An 18,038-nucleotide genomic window follows, 5' to 3' on the forward strand; every position below is an offset into this window, starting at 1 on the left:
ATTTAAATAATAAAATTGATTAGTTAGATTTAAATTTTAAAATCTATTTTTTAAATCAAATTATTTCATATAAGTATTTTACTAAATTTATTTTACATACCGATTTAGAATAAAATTTTTCATAAATTTTAATCTATTAAATATAAAATAAAATTAAAAAATCACTTCATTTATACAGTTTTATATAAAAGTGGTTTGATGTTTCAATTAATTTTATTTTAAATTAATTTTTTTAATTAAGAGTTACCATCGTATAATATACCTTTTATTAAAAAAATAAAAAAAATGTGTACGCATAATAGTTCTCTAAAAATAATATTGTAGGCATTCGTTAAAAGAAAAAGCTACTCTTCTCCTGGCTAGCTCCGGCTGAGTTTTTTTCTTTCTTTTACTTAATGATTAAATTGGTATTTTTTAATAATATTGTGTATTTTTTAAAAAAAATATTATTTAAAAATGTTAAAAAAATACATATAAAAAAGAAAAAAAAAACGAAACAAAATAAACCACCGAGAGCTTCCAACGGTGACCGTAGAGCCACCCTTCTTTAAAATCTCAAACCATGACAAATCTCATTTTGCACCCTTAGTTATTGTTTTTTTATAAATTGCACCTTAAATAATTAAGTTTCTTAATTTGCATCACAAGCCACCACATTTTCTCAATTTGCATCTAAAAGTTTAACAAAACCCTTACCTTACATGTTAAACTGCAACATCATTCAATTTATAGTTGCACACTACACTTTCAAAATGCACTTGTTGAAATCTTTAGGCAATGTTTGGGTGTTGAAGTCATCTCAATATATCTGAAATTAATTATTGATAGAACTCATTACTTTTTTAATTTTTCATAAGAAGTTAAATATATCTCAATATATTTTATATATTCAAACACATTTTTATGAGACTCATAAAATATTACTATTCATAAATTATTTGAGATCATTTCACCTCCAAACGCAGCCTAAAATTAATAGTGATTACCGTTACGATAATAAACCGGCCACCAACGATTGTTACTAATTATTTTTTTTTTTTTGGGATAAAACAAGAATGGCCCAGTTCATGGGACCAAGCAAGAAAGCAGAAGGTAAAACTTGCCAAGAGAGTAAGTGTATATTTAAATAATGAGATGAGATAATAAATAATTTTTTATAATTTTCTTTTGAAATATTACTAAACACAAAATAAGTTTTAATTTTAAATCTTTAATTTTTTTCATCTAAATATTAAAAATTTTACAAACTTTAAAATAAAATATAAAAATCAATATAACTTTTTAAAACTTCAAAATAAAAATAATATAAAAAATAACTTTTAAATAATTTTTTAATTTTATAATATTTTTATTTAATTTTTTTTTATATTTTTTAAAATCAAATTAAACATATTAATATAAATTATTTTATTATTATTTATAAATTATTTTATTACTATCCACAAAATTTCGATATATTCCTGACGTCTAATCGAGCCCAATTGCAAAAAAATAAAAGATCAAAGTGATGCTACATGCAAAAATGTGAAGGAAAATACTGTATTTATTTACTTAATGAATAAGTAAGTGAAATGAAAAAGTGGGTTACAGCTAAAAAGGTGATTTTAGGCATAAACCAAAAGAAATAATTTCTGAGGGAAGACTTCTACGGACTACTGCTCTCTCTCCAGATTTTTACCGTAATAACATTTTCTTCAACCTTTTCTTTTTAACTCTTATTTTCACCATTATATTGAGATTAAAAAAAAATTACGAGAGATTATCAAATTATCAAATATAATAAATTACTAATACTAAATATAATTTTAGGATGTACAAGTTCTGTCCACTCCCTTTAAAAAAATACGAGGTACACTATCAAAAAAATTATTATTTTTCATATAGATCCCAAAGTTATCCACGTATTTAAAATGAAGTATGTGAGTCTTACACACTCTAAGATTGCAAATATTATTTTTTTATAGTGAATCTCATCCTATAAAAGCTCATGGATATAGTTTTATTGCCAAACCATGTAAATCTTTGTGTATATGCCTTTCTTTATATTTTATGTGCTTTATTATTTAGTCCATGGATAAGCATCTAAGTACTGTACCTCCGTTCATGCACTACCGTAGGCCATTCGATCGTACTGCTGGCTTCTGGCGTTAATGGAAAATTACATCAACAAATAGCACTGTCTATTAGAATTAAGATTATCACTCTACAAAGAAAAAGTATACCCAATGTGAGGGGATTTTTTCACGACCCATGACTTTTCCTAGGCCCAGCCAATGGGTAGGGAACTCACTAGAAGACATAATATGAGAGATGGAGTGGGGGACAAGAAGAGAATAAGAAATGGAAGTGTAGGAGGCATGTGAAAGTAATGTTAGGAGAGGAAAATGTGAGACTTGGCATAAAGCAAGGAAAATCAATGTCAAGAGAGAAAAAGTAGGGAAATGACTTAAAGTAAATGGAGAGCAGGTGATAAAAGGCGAGGGAAACCTACGGATTCGGGACTTTTTCAAACACTTTTTTTTGGGGCAACTTCGACTTCTTTGGACTGGGGGACTTCTTCTTCAACCAGAGAACTCCAAAGAGAACTTCTTCTCCATAACATAACTTTACAGCTTCCATTGTACAAAGGGAAATAGGAGACCATGAGAGATTGTAAACATGCTTATTATGTGGAATCTCTTCTCCCCAAACCTCTGTGGAAGTAGACCTAGTGCCGAACCACATAAATCTGTGTGATCTCTTTATTTTCTGTATTTAAATATTATTCATCACTAAGGATGTACGAATCGACACCGTACAGCTGCACCAGACAATTACTGGGGGCTCACACAGTATCGATCGAGACCCAGCTCTAAAGACCTGAGTTGCTAGGGCCTGGCCCAAGAGCGTGCGAAACACGACGTTAACAGTGGCGTTGTCTGTGGGATCGTAGTAGATTTTGCGTGTCCTTTGTATGCATGCAACAACCCTTTCCAGGCGACTTGGAAGAGACACTGAGTAAGTCATGGAGGCAAGGTTGAAAATCATGGAGGAATGGGTGACGAAGTTGACCAATGAAGTGCAAACGCCTTGTAAAGAAAACGAGGGGCTCATATCGAAGGAGCAAATAAAGATTCTCCAAATAAGTATATTCGACTTTTCCACTTTTATTTTTATGAAAAGCGCTATTGCTGGGAAGAGGCGATTAAAAGCGCACTGCATTTGAATCTTTTTTATATATCTAGCATGTAGGGCCAAGGTCCCAAAATCCCTAGCGACGTGAACTTAAATGCACACTGGGCGCATACGCACAACGGGCAGACATTGTGCACTTAAGTGCACAGTGCCCGCACGGACTTCAAGTCCCGACTGTGCATGGCATGCACAGTGCCATGCACAATACGGGTTACGCAAGGCAGTGCAACGGGTAGCTTATGGCAGCCCATCGTGAGCTCGCAGGACACACTGGCGGCCACCTTTAGGTCTATCGGCGCTCTCTACCCCTAACGGTAAGGACACCCTAAGCCGACAAATGTCACATGAACTCTGCAGTCACGCACGACAACGCATAGCAACAACAACAACTGTAAGCTACGGAACCTCACCATTCAAGGTGAGAACCTCACCATGCGGATCCCATGCCCATAGTCACGCGTGGCAATTTCTCTTCTCAACCTAGCCCGACTGTGGCACAGCGAGGACGACAGCGGCTCCACCTTGACCCATCGGCGTATAAACTCTAAAGACGCCACTAGGTTGGCCTCCGACCACTCCTAGCCAACAGCACCTTTATCGTGAGCTACGGATACACGACCTTAACAGACTCTCCTTGGTCGCATGCAGCAGTGGGCAGAGCCACTAAGCGGCCTAGCATCACGGCCACTAAACTCCACGACCAAAAGCTCCGCAACCTCCACTCATCGACCTCCACTTGTCGGTCTCCACTACACGTCGACCCCTCTCCACAGCCATACAGTGGTGGGAGAACTACTCCTCGGCCAGTACTCCTCCTCCACCAGCAACTCCACGACATCATCTTCAAAGGCTACATGGCCTTAATTCCACGACAACAACTTCAAAGGATGCACGGCCTTAACTCCTCGACAACAACTTCAAAGACTCTCCACGGCCATGTAATGCAGCCAAGCATAGCGGCCACTCTACGTGGCCTCCATATAGTGCGGTCAAAAGAACTTCACGGCCTTAGCAACCTCTTCACGGCCACTAAGCTCCATGGCTTAAGCTCCACAGTCACTACATGTGCGCCATGCACTATGGCCATATACAAAGCAAACAGCACTTTACGGCCAAAGGCTGCGCGGCCATTACATGTGCACCATGCATTGCGGCGATCTATTTATTTGCTCGGACTCTTACGAGTTGCAAAAAAAAATGGAAGCAGGAATAAAAAGGAAGAGCAAGGAAGAAAAGAACGACAAAACAACTGTAGGCAATTTCGGTCAATCAACAGCGAGCAAAAATCAGGCGTGGCAACTACACGCTCCAGTTTGTCTTCTTTAAAACTTATGTAAATTCTATTTTACTAACGTGATTATTTCCTCTGGTGTGAATTTTGTTTTGTACGACCCGACATTGCAACAACAAAATCAACCAAGTTCCATCAGCAAGTCAACTCCACTAAACAAGAACTCCATTAACAACTTACCTCTTCACAAGACAAAAAAGGAAAGGTATGCCTAAAAGGTTGCCTTGTCTCTCTTACGGAGGAGTGTCAGTCGGTCCTTGGCCACCCAAAGACAAATTTTACCTTCCTTGTAAGCGTCAACAGGTGGGAGTTGGTTCAGTAACAGATTGCCTGAACAACTTACCTCCCCATGAAAGATGATAGGTGAGCAGGTGGCTCAACCTCCTCGTCCGGGAGAGTGGGATCAGCAGCGAGGCAGCCCAAATAACTAACTCTGAGCTCCACTGTGACAAAGTGTGGGATCAGCGCCAGCCTGATCCAAACCTACCATTTCCTATGATGTCAACAGGCGGGAGCGAGTCCAGTCACAGACTGCCCGAACAACATACCTCCCTACAAAGGATGATAGGTGAGCAAGCGGCTCAGCCTCTTCCTCCGGGAGAGACGGACCAGCCTCAAGCGACCCGAATAATTTGCCCCGACCCCCTTCATGGTGAAGGAGAAGTCAGCCAACTGTTCTCCGAACTTACCTCCCCACAGAATGTCATAGGGAAAGATAGGTTTTAAGGTTGCCTTATCCCTCCCGCGACGAAGTGCGGACTAGTCCTCAACTACCCGAAGAAAAATGTTTAACTTCTATATCGACGTCAACGGGCGGGAGCAGGTTCAATAGTAGACTGCCCGAACGACTTATCTCCTTGCGGGATACCATAGGGAAAGGTAGGCCTTAAGGTTGCATTATCCCTCCCGCAGCGGAAAGCGGGATCAGCCTTATGGATATCCGAATAACTTACCCCAGCCCCTGTTATGATGAAGTATGGATCAACACCAGCCTAACCCAAACTCATTCTGTCCTGCGGTGTCAATGGGTGGGAGCAGGTCCAATAACAGACTGTCCGAACGACTTACCTCATTGTGGGATACCATAGGGAAAGGTAGGCCTAAAAGTTGCCTTATCCCTCCCACTGTGGAGAGCGGGACTAGCCCCACGGCTGCCCGAATACTTACCCTGAACCCCACCGCAGTGAAAGAGTGGACCAGCCACATCACTATCCGAATTACCTTCTGGGGGGACAAAGAAGCGAGATGGCATGAGGCATTCCGACCTCTCCCCAACAGAGAGCGGGATGAGTCTATAGACGGCCTGAATAATGAAGAGAAAGACACGGACATCATCAACATAATCTACATCAAAGGGATCACCATCAGCAGCTTACCTCTCATCGAGGAGAAAAAGGAAATGTGTGCCTTAAAGGTTGCCTTGTCCTTCTTATAGAGGACTGCGGGTTGGCCCTTGGCCACCCGAAGACAGAAATCTCCTCCAACAGACTTTACTTCAACAAAAGAATCTCAAACAATAGAATCGCCACTAAAGGAAATTCCACCAGCTCCAACCTACCCCCCGCGAGGCAAAAGGAACGAGTCATGCCAGAGGCGGCTCTATCCCTCTTGCAGGGGAGTGTAAGTCGGCTTTCGGCCACCCGTCATGTTTATCAACAGAACCTCTATCGACTGAATCTCCCCAACGAAATCCCCAACAGTGGAATGTCATCTCTAGCAATAGAATGCCAAATGGATAGCGCCTCAGACCTTCATCGCATCCAAGCAAAATAGCTCAGGTTTTCGAATTCACTAACAGGTTTGACTTGTGCAGCATCTCCTACTTACCTTCCCAAGGAGATCAATAGGCAGGACCCTTAAGGCAGCCCAGGCAGCCTCAAAGAGAAGTACGGGTTCAATCTTTCGACTGCCCGACATTACTTTCAAGACGGCATAGCACAACCAGACATCTCCAACTTACCTTCTCATGAGGATTTATAGGCGGGACCAGCCTTAAGGCGGCTCGGCCTGCCTCATGGCGAAGTGTGGATTCAATCTTTTGACTGCCCCGACATTACTTTTGAGATGGCATAACACAGTCGAAATTCTCCTACTTACCTTCCCGTGAGGATTGACAGGCGAGTCTAGCCTTAAGGCGGCCCAACTTGCCTCACGGTGAAGTGCGGGTTCAGTTTTTTTAACTGCCCAATATTACTTATTCAGGCAGCATCTCCACCAGCAAACGCTGGGTGTTCGCACTCATGCCATAATCGCAGCTAGCATTAGGGCTGGGCTCCGACTCCGACGGAGTCGGAGTGCTCGTTTCTGACCTCCGACTACGACTCCGAATTGGAGTCGGAGTCCGACTCCGATCTGAGGTCGGAGCTCCGACATAAGATCGGAGCTCGACATGCGCTCGACGTGGCGCTCGAGCGGAACTCTTTCAGAGAGGTTCGCTCGACTTCCGCTCGACATGTCGATCGAGCCAATGTTCAATACAACGTGTGCTCGACTTGAGCTCGACACCTCGCTCGAGCGCAAGTGTACAGTAAAAAAAATTTCGGAGTCGGAATCGGAGCTTCTTGGAGCTCCGACTCTGACTCCGACTCCGACTTTGAATTCCGATGACTCCGACGAAGTCGAAGTTGGAGTCGAAGTGGAAGTCGGACGGAGTCGGAATTTTCAGAATTTTGCACACCCCTAGCTAGCATGTTACCTTCGGGAATGCACATTCGAAGTTAACGTCCCTTCGGGAATGCACATTCTGGGTCCACAATTGGCTGAAGTGGACCCAGAGGGTTGACAGGCACCCTGACCACTGCACGTAGGTTACAACCAACACACTCTAACATTAACCGCAATCCACATTAGAAAATGAAAGTTCACAAACGTCGTCAAAAACGAAGACACCGGAGGAAAGTATGCCTTTCGACAAGACTTAGGGCGAGTCCAGTCTTACAAACCACTCACTCCCCCCCCCTACAATTTTTATAAAAGTCAACAAGCGGGAAAGGTCACTCCTAGGCGTCCAAATAGGCGGGCAAGTCGCTTGACTGCCTGGCGAACTTCTGTACATGCTCCATGCGGTCAAACCTACCTCCCAGCAAGGCCAAAGGGACCAGTCACGACAAAAATGGTTCTATCCCTCTCGCAGAGGAGCGCTGGTTGGCCGAATTGGCCTTCGGCCACCTGACATATTTATCAGGAGGATCTTCATCTACAAAATATTAGTAGTGGAAAATATTTATCAGCGGGAAATATTCATCGGCGGGATCTCCATCTACAAAATATTTATCAGTGGGATCTCCACCAACAAAATTTTTATAATCCTGAAATATTTTTCAGCAGAAATATTCATCGGCGAAATCTCCATCTACAAAATATTTATCGACAAAATCTCCATCAACAGGAAATATTTATCAGCGGGAAATATTCATCGGCAGAATCTCCATCTACAAAATATTTATCGACGGAATCTTCATCTACAAAATATTTATCAGCGGAATCTCTATCTACAAAATATTTATCAACCAAATCTCCACCAACAAAATATTTATCGGTGGGAAATATTTATCAGTTGGAAATATTCATCGGCGGAATCTCCATCTACAAAATATTTATCGGCAAAATCCCCATCTATAAAATATTTATCAGCAAGAAATATTCATTGGCGGAATCTCCATCTATAAAATATTTATCGGCAGAATCTCCATCTACAAAATATTTATCAGCCGGATCTCCACCAACAAAATATTTATCAGTGGGATCTTCATCAACAGAATTTTCAATAATGGAATCTCCATTAAATGAATCTTCGCAAATAGAAACTAACATTCTTATAATGCAAGAATGAGCAAACGGGAAGAAAAGCTAAGGAAAAGTAGCGAGACAAAGTGAAAGCAAAATAAAAGGAAAGGAATGAGCAAACGGAAAGAAAAGTTAATGAAAAGCGGCGGGACAAAGCGAAAAAAAAAAGGGGGGAAGGAAAAAAAAAGAGGGCTCGACGGGGTTAAGCAGTAGGAGCAAACTGAAGTGGCTAAAGGAAACAGAGCTAAAGGAAATAAGGGCGAAAGCAAAGGCAGCTAAGGAAATATAAGTGAAAGGAATGAAGCTAAAGAAAATAAGGGTGAAAGGGAGTTAAAGGAATTTGAAAGGACATAGTGACGACATAAAGGCTCGGTGGGGTAGAACTCCACGTATAGACCGACAAGCAGAAGAACTGACAGCCCAACAGAATGAAGCAAGGAAAATGGAAAACAGAATATAAAATTTCCATCAGACAAGTCCGATAGGAATTGGCGGGATAATGTAAGGTGAGTTTTCCCTGGCCCATGGATTTTTCTAGGCCTAACCAATGGGAAGGGGACTCACTAGAAGACACAATTTAAGAGATGGAGTGGGGGACAAGAAGTGACTAAGAAATGGAAGTGTTAGGACTCAGGAGGCATGTGAAAGTAATGTCAGAAGAGGAAAATGGGAGACTTGGCATGAAGCAAGGTGTCAAGAGAGAAAAAGTAGGGAAGTGACTTAAAGTAAGTGGGGAGCAAGCGATAAAAGGCAAGGGAAACCTATGGATTCGGGACTTTTTTGCACACTCTTTTTGGGGGCTACTTCGACTTCTTCAGACTGGGGGACTTCCTCTTCAGCCAAAGAGCTCCAAAGAGAAATGGGAGGCCATGAGAGACTCTAAATAAGCTTATTAGAGTGGAATCTCTCATTCCCAAACCCCCGTGGACGTAGGCCTAATGCCGAACCACGTAAATCTTTGTGTTCATATCTCTTTATTTTTTGCATTTAAATACTGTTCATCGCCAAGGATGTACGAACCGACACCGTATAGCCACACCGGACAACTTTCGAGGGCTCACACACAGCATCGATCGAGATCCAACTCTGAAGATTTGAGTTACCAGGGCCTAGCCCAAGGGCGTGTGAAACACGACATTAACACCCAATACCAAGAGGCCCCCAACAAATAAGTCAATATATTACTTATTCGTCTAAATTTGGCCTACGCAATTTAGTATTAAATCCAAGTTGTTTCTCACCAACATGTTGGTCCACCGTGTATGGTGGTGCATTGTGTCATACACCCAAGAAAACGAAATTTGAAAGCCATGCAAGCATGAGCATGCCAACCTCCTATCCTAAGCGAGCATTCCCAATGGACTCCGTGTCCATGGGTGTGGAATGCTCCCGGCCCATTGATGCCCGAATATTTGATTGGCGGTGATAGGCAATTTGGTCTCTCCTCACATCCTAGCACAAAAGGGTGCCCACAAACTTTGATGCCGAAGGGCATCGCCCACTGACTTAGCTATGAAGTTCACCAAGTATGGAAAAAGTTTGTGGAATGGACTACTTGCAACCTTGGTGAGTTGGTCTTGTGGCAAGCACATCCCGCCAAACTACATGGCAAGCAACATCCTACCACATGATTCCAAACTTCCCACAGTAACCGTGACTACCACGTGACATACATCAAGCTCACCAAAGCTTTGCTCACCTTCTCCCCTTCCTGCCCATGGAGTCCTCATGCTCGCCTCCACTTCTACTACCAATGAAGCGCAACTCCCCCAGTGAAGGAGATCATCTCGCCTAGTTACTATGCTCGCCAACTTCACGCCCGCTACTACAACTTCTCACCATCATGACCAGTAGTATCTCGTCCAGCTCGAAGACACCCAACATCGAATACTAGAACATCTCGCCTAGTCATTACAGTATCCAACCAACATGGTGACCAAGGGAAGCTCAACTACTATGCCCACCATCATGACCTTGTCTGCGTGATTGGAGCCACTTACTCATCACCCACAAGCAACTCGCCCAAGGATCGCAACTCGACATTCCCCATAGAAACTTCTATCAACTCTCCCACCTGTCTTAAAAACTTGTGTGTTTCTCGCAACCAAGCTATCTCACTTTGATCGCCACCATGCCAAAATAGCCAGCGCACACCCTACTAGCACCAAGCTCGATTGCGCTAGGCGAGCGCAAGGCCCAGATCACCATAAGCAAGACAGTGTGGGCAAGCTCATGCCTGCCTATATCTTGCCACTACAACCGACAACTAGCCGACATGTTCTTGAACATCATTTAGACATCCTTTCATAACGTCAAGCATAAACATCATCATTTCATTTCAAGGAACATAAAGGCAGTAAATATTACATATAACAATCATTCACATGCATACAGCTATTCTTGAGGTGCATAAAAATGGGCCTATCAAAGAAGGTTATTACATACATATACCTTAAACCATTAATATTTTAACATACTTTCATAAACCATCTTTTCATTTCTAAGAAAACATTCCATCTTCATTTTCATATCATTTAGAAAACTCTAGAAGAGTATGAACATAATATTTATCTGGATTCCATGCTATTTTTATTTCATAACATAACGTCATTTCTTTTTCAAGTATATAAGCAACTTAAACTTAAAACATGCATAAAACTACCATTTACTTAAACTTCCTTCATTTAGACCCATTCAATTATCTAACCCATCTTCCATGCATTCTTTTATCATCGTTCTCTAAATTCTCAAAATCATAACTTAGGACCCATTTAATGTCACCTTCTCCATTGGCTGCAGTGGTTATAGCTTTGGGTAAAATAGATGGTGGGTGCTGAAGGCTTGAGGTGTTGGTGCCTTTTCTTCACAGAGATTATGGTGGTGGTGGACTGCAGCTATTAGACTTTCGTGGTGGAGGTTTATGTGAAAGTGGAAGGTGCTGGTGCTAGTTCTGGGTAGAGGCGACATCACGTGGTGAAGGAGTGGTTTGCAGCGGTGTTGTGGGCCTGTGGAGATCGTGAGTGAAAGGGAGAAATCTAGAGAGATAGGTTTGCTAAGGGGGACACCGATGGCTAGGGGTTTTCTTGGAAGCTACTGCAGCGTGAATGGGGGGATGTGCTCACGGTGACCTAAGGTGGTTGGTGGTTGGGCGTGGATGTTTAGTGCAGACAAAGGAGGTCGAAAGAGAGAGAGATATATGTGGGATGAGGGTGAGGCTGAGAAGGAGGAGGGGCTAGTCGCCGGCGTGGCACGACAACGTGCTTATGGTGGCCAAGGTGGCTGCTCATAGTGGTGCCCAGCGGCTTGGCACAGGGGAGGGCGAGATAGGGACGGTGCTAGGGGAAGAAATGGAAAGAAAAAGAAAAGAGGAAAGAGAAAGGGGAGAGAACTAAGGTTTTGGGTAACAAATCCTAGCCCTACATCTTGGGGTTCCTAACTTAAATCCAACAATGTAGATAAACTCAAGGGAAATAAAGGAGGACTAATAGAAAATAAGGAGTAGAAAATAAATGGAAGGGAAATACACTAAGTGTTAAAACCAAACTTTGTATTCTTGATCTAAAAATAATAATTTTTATCATAAAATGAAATGATGATCTTAATAAATATTTCTAAGGAAATAAAATCATATAAATAAATGAATTACTAAAAATCTATTTAATTTTCAAGACTCCAAAAATTAAAGAAGCTTACTTTAAAAATTAGGATTGGTTCGATGATACTAAAAATACACCATTTAAAATAATTTCGGAATTTTAAATATTTGGAGGATTTTAAAACACTCGGCTCAATTTAAAAATTATTTGCCAAATTTAAAATAAATATTGAAGATTTTAAACATTTAGGGCTCGTTTGGATAGTGAGATGAGATGAGATGATATGGTTTTAGATGAGTTAAATAAAATATTGTTAGAATATTATTTTTTAATAATTATTATTTTGATATTTGAAAAAGTTGAATTTTTTTATTATATTTTGTATGAAAATTTGGAAAAATTATAATGATGAGATGAGTTAAAAGTGTTTCTATATCTAAACGGAGCCTTAGGCGAGGCTCGTGACCAATCTGAAAGGAAAATGAGTGGTTGGGTCACAATCTCTTATCCTTATAAAAATTCCGTCCTCAGAATTTGCCTATGCATCATTCAAATTTGTTCATGCTCATCATCACATCATCTTCATGCCTTCATACACTTTCATTGCTTCAATCACTTCTTGCATAACACCTTGCATCCCTGCGTCTTGTCAATGCTCCATTGACATGCTCAAATCATTTCCAGGCACTTAATTCGATCCATCATGTAGCACTTGTACCTTCAATACTACAATCCTTACTAAAATGCTTTGAAGTCATCATCTTATCCTCTATCTTGATTCCAACTTAACTCATGGTCATTCATATACTTCGTGTCTATCTCAATCCATCTATCGTTCCTAATCCATTCTTCGCATAAACATGTAACTATTCCTATGCATTCCATAGCCCATTCCTTCTCTTCTAACTACCTCCATTCCTTATAACGTCTTTCAGTTCATGCACTTAACATCACTTCTTCTAGTAGGTGCCATTCTGACATGCATGCATTGACAATTTTGTACTTTTGAACATCATAACTTTAAAACATAAACCTTTCATATATTTACTACAGAACAAGACAAGCCTCAAGAAGACTTCAGCCTTGGTTTTCCTTGAATTTTCTATTTTCATTTCAAAAGTTTTCATTCTTCATAAAAAAATTTCTCTCTTTCATTTTGAAAAGTTTACAGAATCTTTCATAACTTGGGTTTTGTTCTGATACCACCATGTAACATTCGTCCTTGTAGTGAGACTTTAATAAATAGTTTTAGAAAATGAGGCAGGAATTATTGAACTTTTTAAAATTTTTTATCTTCCTCCCCAGGGTATAAAAGATTCTATAGTTAAAATTAAAACCAACTTTGTAAATCAAAAAGAGTTTACAATGGTACTCATTAGATTAAACATACAAAGTCATTTTACAGAATATGCTTTTATAAATTGCATAAAATGAGCCTAAACTTTTATCACTTATCATTTGAACCATGTATGTCCTGACGCTTCGTCCTCATTTTGTTCCTGGGAAGGGGAGGAACATACATGCAATAAAAATGAGTTGAATACTTAGTAAACATTACTTCATAATGTAAAAATATACTAACATAGATTTTCATTCATCATTCATCTACATATTTTACATGAAACATTTATTTCCTTTGAAAAACATTACAAGGTGTGGTTTTTCTTTAAAAATGTCTTCATTCCTCGTAAAACATTTTACACACCTTATACATTCATTGATAAAGAAACTAAAGCATTCATACATTCAATTAACTGTTATCGCTTTGCATTGGCCGGTACACACTATTACATTCCTGTGTGTTGGGGTTAGCAATCTTTTGAACCTGGACTCCGCCAATGGCCACATGTTGAAAATCTCTTTCAGTTAGGGGCAACACTGGGTGCACTACAAATATTACTTACTTGCAATCTATCCAATCCATTGGTACCATCATCCATTCAGTCATAGCCATTATGTAGTTTCATACATTAAAATATTTATTTTATTTCCTTTTAGTCGTTCATTCATTTCAATTATTTCATTTTCATTCATCAGTCAATTTCATTTCATAACATAAAACATAAACATCAATTGAAACATCATCATTTCATAGTGCCGATCAAAAGATCATCTTTTAAACATCATTTCATAGCATCGATCATAAACATCATCATTTAAACATCCTTTCATAGTGTCAAGCATAAACATCATCATTTCATTTCAAGAAACATAAAGACAATAACTACTATATATAACAATCATTCACATACATACAACTGTTCTTAAGGTACATAAAAAGGGGATTGCCAAATAAGGTTATTACATACATATACTTTAAAACCATTAATATGTTACCATACTTTCATAAACCATCATTTCATTTCTAAGTTAACATTTCATCTTCATTTTCATATCATTTAGAAAACTCTAGAAGAGTATGAACATAATACTTACTTGGATTCTATGCTATTTTCATTTCATATAGTCCATTCATGTTCATGTCATATGGCAACATACATGTATTCGTAACTTTACGTCATTTCCTTTTCAAGTGCATAAGCAACTTGAACATAGAACATGCATAAAACTACCATTTACTTAAACTTCCTTCACTTAGACTCATTCAATTATCCAATCGATCTTCCATATATTCTTTTATCACCGTTTTCTAAATTCTCAAATTTGTAACTTGGGACCTACTTGAGGCCAACTTTTTAACACATTGTATTCAACTTCATTTTAAAGGTTACGATACACTATCACCTTCATCATTCTCTCTCTACATTCGTTTCCATTTTATAACTTTAACCAAGTTATATAACTCATTTTTAATCAATATATACATCCATTCCTCTATTCATGTGTCATATAATCTAATATTTCAATATGGCACATTCTAAAACTTCAACTATTTTCACCATATAACAAAAGACAAGCATAATATACATTTTTAAACCAACTTTGATGCTTAAACATTGTATATTCTTGCATAAGACAGATTATACACTATAAAGTAAATCTTTCCAACACAACCACCGTGCTTTACAAATATCAAACCAACACAATCTCATCTAAGTATACATGTAGAACCAACCAAAACACTCAAAGACATGACTTCTCAAATTCCATATATAAATGAGACATTCAAAGTACACAAAGCTGTCCAATACGTGTAATCAACAAATTACACATGTACCCTACCATTTTTATCACCTAAAATCAACATACAGTTCACCAATCTTGATATACTCAACTTCAGCCATACTTCATTAAAAATCCAGGCCGTGACATCTCACTCCATCTTCACATATGAATACAACTTCTCCATTTAATCCCAACACTTCACACAGCATATAACCACATCACAAACTGTACAATAATCTTGTCACTTCACACAATATACAACCACATCCCAATTACAACACAACTACACCCCACTTCTTCTAAGTCTATCACAACCCATACATCACAATCACATAACTTCACAATCTCAACCACGGCCTCCCTTGAGACATGAAGTCCAACACTACACTATACAATTCTATAAAATCTTCCCACAACATTTACACACCAATCCAAACACAATCACAAAGTTTTATAAGCTTTATATGCACGAACAACAATTGCAACACTTCACATGGCATCTTACTACTTCACAAACTACGCAACCATCCTATCACTTCACACAGTACAACCTCATCACAACTCCACATTTCATCCCACCACTTTACACTACATAGCCACATCACAAGTAATACCATTCACAGTTCACAACACAAAGCACATTACACGTTTTACAATTCACAATTATCAACAACAGAGTACCTTTCACAACACCATTTCAATTTCACAAGCATAATACGTCTTGCTATAAGGAGATAGAGATTTATACCATGATTAGAGGCTGAAATTGTTGCTTGTCGCTTGTCGTCCGGTGGTTTAGCCATGCATAAAGGGGAGTTGAAAAAGTGCTAAGCTTCACGGCAGCTATGACAATAAGGTTGGGTGGTTCCTGATGTGAGGTGGGGGTGGAGGCAGCATTTGCCGTGGCTGGGAGACTCGCGATTAGGGCTGTAATAAGCTAAGTCGAGCTGGTCTTTGGCTTGCCGAGCTCAACTCGACTCAAAATACTCGAGCCCATCCCACAAATGAGCTTGAGTCAAGCCGAGCTCAAGCTCGAGCTCGAATTGTTTATTTATTTATTTTTTAATAAGATTTAATAATTAATAAATTAGATAAATAAGAAAAATCTAATATTGAATTTGTACAAATAACAAGTAGAACCTCTATTGAATTATAAGATTTTAAAAATTTATAAATAATTAATATCTAACAAGTTTATATTTATCCATAATAACAATATATTATATTCCTACATATATTATTAATACATACACATAATATGATAGCATATATCTATTTCATAAATAGTTCCCACATACTAATATATGAAATTATTAAGTCTTATCAACTAATTATTGTACAAATTATAAAATATAGCTATGAAGTATATTCAATATGTAGACATAAGTAATTAGGTTTTATATTATATATTTAATTATAAAAGTGTTATGCTTATATTATTAGCTAATACATATATATATATATATGTATATATACATATGTGTATGTATATATTTATCAATATATGAATGAGCTTTAATCGAGTCAAGCTAACGAGTCAACTCGAGCATAAAGGATAGGGTATTAATGAGATTTAGCCGAGTCGAGTCGAATTTTGTCAAGTATGTGTCATTTACTAATCGAGTGGTTGTCTACTTTCACGGGCGAGTTTTTTTTTCACGAGTTGAATTCAATTCGAGTTTAACCGGGTGAGTACCGAGTGAACTATCGAACAAACTAATTCATTTGCAGCCCTACTCAAGGTGGTGGTGGTTTATGGTGGGGCAGGACTGTTTGAAGGAGAGTTACAGTGGTTCTCCACTGGGTGCAGTGGTTGTAACCGTTGGTGAAAGAGATGGTGGGGGCTGGAGGCTTGAGGCTTGAGGCGTTAGTGTCAGTTCTTCACGGCAGCTAGCGGCAGCAGAGATTGTGGTGGTGTTGGTTGATTGTGGATTGTAGTCGTTAAACTTTCATGGTGGAGGTTTATGCGATGGTGGAAGGTGCTAGTTTTGGGTAGTGGCAACGTCGTGAAGGAGTGCCTCGCAACGATGCTCTGTGGCTGGGGAGATCACAAGGGAGAGGGAGAAATTTAGAGAGAGGGGTTTACTGAGGGGGACACCGGTGGCTGGGGGTTTTCTTGGAAGTTGCTGCAGCGTGATGTGCTCACAGCGACCTGAGGTGGTTGGCGACTGGGTGTGGCTACTAGGTGTTGACAAAGGAGGACGAAAAAGAGGAGGAGGGGCTAGTCATTGGGATGAAGGTGAGGCCGAGAGGGAGGATTGGCTAGTCGCTGGAGAGGCGCGACAACATGCTCGTGGTGGCCTGGGCGGCTACTCACAGTGGTGCCCAATGGCTTGGCATATGGGAGGGCAAGAGAGGGAAGGCGCATGGGGAAGACAGGGAAAGAAAAAGAAAAGAGGAAAGATAAAGGGGAGGGAACTAGGGTTTTGGGCAACACATCCTAATCTTACATATGGGGCTCCTAACTTAAATATGACGGTGTAGATAAACTCAAGCGAAATAAAAAGAAGACTAATAGAAAATAAAGAGTAGAAAATAAATAGAAGGGAAATACACTAAGTGTTAAAACCAAACTTTTTATTCTTGATCTAAAAATAATAATCTTCACCATAAAATAAAATGATAATCTTTAATAAAGATTTTTTAAGGAAATAAAATCATATAAATAAATGAATTACTAAAAATCTATTTAATTTTCGAGGCTCCAAAAATTAAAGAAGCTTAATTTAAAAACTAGGCTAGGTTCAATAACACTAAGAATATCCCATTTAAAATAATTTTAGACTTTTAAAATATTTAAAGGATTTTAAAATACTCGACTCGATTTAAAAATCATCTGCTAAATTTAAAATAAATATTTAAAATTTAAAATTTTTAGGTGAAACTCGTGACCAATCCGAGAGGAAAATGAACAGTTGATCACAATCTCTACTCCTTATAAAAATACCATCCTCAAAATTTGCCTATTCGTCATTCAAATCCATTCATGCCCATCCACACATCATCTTCATGCTTCATTGTTTCAATCACTTCTTGCATAGCACCTTGCATCCTCGCGTTTTGTC

This window comes from Juglans microcarpa x Juglans regia, chromosome 8D (assembly GCF_004785595.1).
Source record: "Juglans microcarpa x Juglans regia isolate MS1-56 chromosome 8D, Jm3101_v1.0, whole genome shotgun sequence".
NCBI classification, from domain to species: Eukaryota; Viridiplantae; Streptophyta; class Magnoliopsida; order Fagales; family Juglandaceae; genus Juglans; species Juglans microcarpa x Juglans regia.